This window comes from Ornithodoros turicata, chromosome 6 (assembly GCF_037126465.1).
Source record: "Ornithodoros turicata isolate Travis chromosome 6, ASM3712646v1, whole genome shotgun sequence".
NCBI lineage: Eukaryota > Metazoa > Arthropoda > Arachnida > Ixodida > Argasidae > Ornithodoros > Ornithodoros turicata.
Window position 1 is genome coordinate 3,158,993 of NC_088206.1, and position 6,000 is coordinate 3,164,992.

Here is a 6,000-nt window from a genome sequence, read left to right on the forward strand (position 1 = left end):
CCCTTTCAGCAGACGATCCTCGGCAGCCAACAGACACCACGAGTAGCTTGGGCGAGATCGCCACCGCTGCGCGCATTCTATCAAGATATTGGCGCTTCCCAAAGGAATATATTTTACGTGACGGTTCCTGAAGGTAGTATGATCATATCACACGGTAAGTATTGTGGGAATTTCTTCCCACCCGTGGGTTCCAAGCCCCTTTGCCGATATGCTAAGAGAGGATGGGCTATCTTCTTCTTTCACTCCCCACCCCCCCTCCGAAGAAACACGCATGGCTTTGTACATGTGGTGGCTTTGGTCGGGCATGTCGATGATAACGGAGGCGGAGGGCGGAGAAGCGCCGGCTGTAATCGACGCAAGGTGTCGACGACATCTTGCACTGTTTGTGCCCGTGCCTGAGTTGCCGCTCGTTGTGCAGTCTTCTGGCGGTTCAGGCCACTTTGGAGGTGTGTGGAGGTGGAATTTCGGAGCATACAGAGCGGGGGGGGGGGGGGGTCTCTTCTCCTCCTCAGAAATGGGCTGTGGGGGGTTCGTGGGGTGACGAGCCCCCAGAGTCCGGTGTCGGAAAGGGGTCGGGACTGCTGCCGGACCCGCTCCACGCAAGGGTCGGGGCTGCCGGAACCGTTACACATGGCGACCTTTGTTAGTCTTCAGTGGAAACGTCACTTGAGGATTTCATAGTGACTGGGATTCGGGGAGAAAGCTGGTTTAACTCGAATTGGTCGGAGGTCAGTTCGGGGTGGGGGGGGGAATTAACCGGGCGGAATCGGGTTTAACCCGAAAATGTCACTCCCTGTAGTATAAACGATGGAAACTCATTCGAGATAGCTGTGCATGCGAGGTGCCTGTGTATTGTAACTCTAGACATGTAAAGTAATTGCGTTACGCTACTGATGCTATTTACTTACTCCTCGTTAAGCGTCATTGTCGCACGCATCAGCGGAGAATCGAGTCTTCCGTTTCCTCTCCTTATAGCGAATTCCGTTCCGCATTCCGTTCCGCATTCCGTTCCGCATTACGTTACCGTTCCACTGTAGGAGAGATTGCAGTTTTCTGTTCTCGCGTTGCAAATTAGTCCGCGTTACGTCGCGTGTACTCCTGCATCGACGAGGAATGGCGTCCGATAACGCATTGCGTCCTGTTCCACGGTGGACAGCTGCACAGGTTGCGGTTTTCTGTTCGCGCACAACGAATTGCATTCCGCATTACGTTTCCGACCTGCATCAAGAAGGAAAGGCTCTCCAGCGAACCACCCTCTGGGCGCGCCTATAAACAAACCCATCGTGGGTAATCGATCTACACCTTCTCTCTTTCTTTTTTTCTCTCTCCTTTTCCCCCCACTCACCCACTATTTTCCCATAGGAGTGAACCTTGCCGCCATTCTCGAGCAGGCAGACCTCACTCCTTTTTTTCTCTATGACGTCACTCCCCCTTCCCACTGACCCGAGCCTATAGCCCAGACCCGCAAGAAGGCGGCTTTACCCGGACCGGCTCGGGCTGTCGGGGGTAAGCCCCAGCCGGTGCTCTATATTATACGTTTAAACGTGTAATGTAGCGTGCAGACTCGAATGCTCTCACGAGCTTATCCATCGTAGTGCTGCCATATTTAAAAAAAAAAAAAACAAAGAGAAAAAACAACGAAAAACAACAGCAACGTAAACTGCTATTTCAACAACAACAACAAAAAAAAAGTTTCTTATTCCGCAAATCATCTTCGTGCGGTTTGCGTGTGAGTGTATCCTCTGTAAAGGGCGGCTCATGCTCCTTCTGGAAGACCTTCTACATTTCCCTCTTCTAAAACAAAAACTGCACGTCAGTTTGCAGGCAGTATATACTAGTATTTCCATAATGGCCCGTTTTCTTAGCGTGCCTTACTGTCTCCCATGTCTGACGCTATACCACGCCACTCGATAATGCCGCATAAAATTACCATCCTGTCTCTGACTCTCTCTCACGTGCTTCTTAAATATTATTCTCCTCTTTTGGTCTGATGATGCGTTCTCCATTCTCTCGCCGTTTATTACTAAGCCGCGGTCACTCAGACATTCTGGCCTCGGGATCTTCTCTATTTTTAAAGCATTCCGCCGATTGTATTCAGCCGTCCATCTGAAGCAGACTCACGGGTATAGCTCATTTGGATCCGCTGCCGTTCACTCGTTCATTGAAGAATAATTTTTGTTTCTCCTTTGCTAATGATGTAGGAGACAGTGAGAGACAATTTTAGTGCGATTAATGAACGTCGATTAATTTAAGACGGAGTATTCTGTTCGGTGAGAGCAGTAACCAGCCAACGAAGGAGTACGGCTGCATTATGCCTTAAGAGCAGCGATGGGGCATACTTGGAGTACCTACATTTCTGAGTACTTTACTTGAAAGGCGAGGCGGGCCTGGCCGGGCCCTGGTCAGGTATGGAGCCGTCGGGCTGGGTCAGGGGGCGGCAAATCAAAAGGCCAGGCGTGGGCGCGGCCTGCGCAGTGCTCTAGTTTGAAGTCTGCTTTCAGAATAGGCGCTTTTCGTGTTTTACGCCGAAACACGAATGTCTTACGCGAAGCTTTGCCCGTCCTATATTGGTGGAAAGGTTCCGATGTTAATATCGCACCAAGTTCGAAAAACGTGTCTTTGTACTTTGTACTGTACTTAAAGTACTTAGTACTTTCCCGTCAAGTACCCAACTGGGACGGCGGACGAAAATCGGGAAAATACGAATAAATAATTTTTGTGTCTTGAAGGAACATTTTTTTTTAGAAACTCCATCGTTGATAGAAATGTTGGCAAGCTATGAACGACAATACTTTCATATTGTCTTGAGTTAGACACGGCGATAGGTGGCAAAGTGACCTGAGTTTGTCTCTCCCGGTTCTCGCAACAGGATTCTGGTGTTTTTACGCATTTTTTCTTGGTCGACGATTAGTAACTATTCTATTTCACAGTGATTAAGTATTAAGAGATTGAAAGGCACACACGCTTTCGATCTATGCATTTTATAATATTTAAATGGCCGCATGGATTACCTTTCTGCAGATAACAAAAGATAACCGAATCCTGGAATCCTTTAATCCTGTAGGCAGGGATTTGAGATTCGGGAATCCTAATCCCAGTGCCAAAAGCGGCCAATCGTATCCTTCGAATCCACCAATCACGTTTGTTGGTTTCTTTTTAAAATTGGCGCCTCCGGAGTCCACCGACCTGATTGGCCGACGGGCCCCGGGCCCATTAATTCTCTGTTCATCTCTGTTTGCTTGCTTGTTTGCTTGTTTGTTTACATTGCTCCGGACTGAAAGAATTCAGCAGGAACTCTCACATTACCAGTTTAAAAGCAACATGGTTTTGCTTTTCATCGTTTCTTATAGTTGTATGGAAAGAAGTCAGCCTCGAGAGTTTATGTGCTTGCTTATAGTCGGTGAACTATACATGTAACACAAATTACATTTAAGAAGTACAAGTTTTCTTCTGAAAGTGAACTGTTATTTAATTTGTTTTTCGTTAAACCAAGATATTAAATTTTACTTGAAAACACTTTTCAGTATAGGGGTTTTCTTCTCGAGGCTTTTTAGGCTCTTTTTTTAAGAAACGATTCGAGATTCGTAAGATTCGTGGATTCGGAAAATTCTGGATTCGTCCCAACTCTAAGGTTAAGGTTTGCATCGCGTTTTGCCTACACTTGCAAACAAACTAAATTGGCAACGCGTACTTGATGAGTACCTTAAAGTAGTTCGCCTTGTTCTTCGTGCTTTGCTTTTTTTTTTACGTTTTTTACGTTTACGTTTTACGTTTACGTAATAACACATTTGCAATGTGGTATACCTTGTGAGCCACTCCAGCCTAAAAAAAAATATTGTGTTCATTTTGTTTGGTATTACCGTATTACGTACGTTAACCATGTTTCGTGTTACCACGAAATATTTATGCCTCGCTAATTGGTATTGGTAATCGCTAGCTTCCAAAAAAAGACTTATCAAGTCATTTAGCGAAGTCATTTACATTCTCTGGGCGCTCGTTTTTGCTTTCGACGACGCGCCGCCTCTGAGGAGGTGTCGCTCGTGAAGCAACAGTGTTGCCAGGCGAAAGCCATATCGCGCACATCTTTTTACGTCGTATTTCTCGTACCATTGACACACCTGTGTGACACACACACACAGAGACCCCATCACACACGCGCACGAAATAATGCGCCGCACGACGTAGTGCTCCGCCTCCATCCATCAAGAGAAATTAAACCGCGAAATTTATGTTTCAGAGAAGGGGGGAGCCTCGTCAGCACGAACTAACAAATTCTCCTCATTCGAAAGGAACATCTCCGTTGCGAAATGGGAAAACGTGTACCATTCTTCGCGAAACGCACGCCACATTCGATTGAATGCCCAGAGAATGGCCACAGGCGGCGCTGCAGGAAAATTTGCTGATGCTAACTGAGGCATGCATCATTTTCCAAAATGATGCGAGGTTGATAAAAAAACAAAAAGAAACGCGTCACGCATTCCCTTTTTCTCTCTTTTTTTTTTTTTTCTGTCTTCGGTCTGGAATAAGAGGGATTTTTGCAACCTTCGCCTTGCCTTGTAGAACTGTAGAACCCCCCCCACCAGTGTCACTGCGATGAAACATAACCTCAGTCTGCCTCTGCTTTCCACTCACCGTCTCTGTGTGTTTCGCATATATCATATATGCATGCTGTTGGATTGACGATTATCTAAGGTAATTATTAGGATAATAAATTTATTATCCTAATAATTACCTTAGATAATCGTCAATCCAACAGCATGCATATATGATATATATCAGCTCGTACCGATCACCCTCAGAAAGTGGGCATGCCCTCATGCTCAACGAGGCCATTTCACGATTCAATTCTGCCTCGTACATCGCTGGAACGAAACCGCCTTCCCGGTGCCATTACCTCCATTGCCGACGTGAAACAATTTAAGCAATGTTTATGCGACAATATCGCTGCACAATCATTTTTCAATCTCCACATTTTACACTTGCGCTGTCATTGTTTGCTCTAATCGACCCACATGTTTCATTTTCTTTCTTTCTTTCTTTTTTATTTGCCTTCACGTATCTGTGTAATTTGTTCACGTGGACTTTGTAAATCTTTCTGCATGCGGCGCATATTGGCATTAACCGCTCCGCTCTGCATTGCCTCACGGCCCTGAGGGTAAATAAATAAATGAGTTTGAAGGTCGCCCAACACGGCACCCTTCCGCCTGCATTTCCTTTCCGAAATCCTATCCAATCCAAAATATAATTCAAATATATCCTATCCAAAACGAGCTTCCTGCCCGGGACCCGTGGATGGCACGCGACTGCTGGACTTTTTATTATTTTGTATGGTGGTGATGGGCTTGCCGTTGTCGGCCTCACGTATGTGGGCAACGTCATGACTAACGCCCTGGGGGAATGTGCGTCCTGGGCCGACTTCTAAGGGAACTGTGCCGACATATGTCTGAAAGCGTCTGAGGAAAACCCAGGAAAAACCGCAGACAGCACAGCCGGCACCGGGATTCGAACCCGGGTACCTCCCAGTCTCGACGTGACATGGCCAGCACGCTAACCACTGAGCCACGGGAGTTGGTTATTTTGTATGATTTTGTCTCTACGACGGCCATAAACTTTTCCGCGCCCACGGTTTTCGAGGCGCCATCTATCGTCCGCCGGGCTGAGTTTTTGACGCAGACCACGGGGATTTCTGAGGAGCTGGGGCAATAATGCTATCGCATTAAAAGCGCAAAGGGATTTGAGGGAAATGTCTTCCCCTAGTCTCATAATGCCCTCAAATGTTCGCCGTGAATTTCAAACTCATGGGGAAGGCGCATCCGTAAATGGAAAAGTGCCAATGGGATTATGTAGGGTAGGATTATGTTCCTCGGAGCAACATCTGTCGTACATTAGAACTGTAAAAAAAAAAAAGAAAAGGGAGAGAGAAGGAAAAAACTTTTGGTAACCGCGTTCAGTAGGAGTTCTCTTATGATCTACTTTTAATTTATTTATTTATTTTATTTT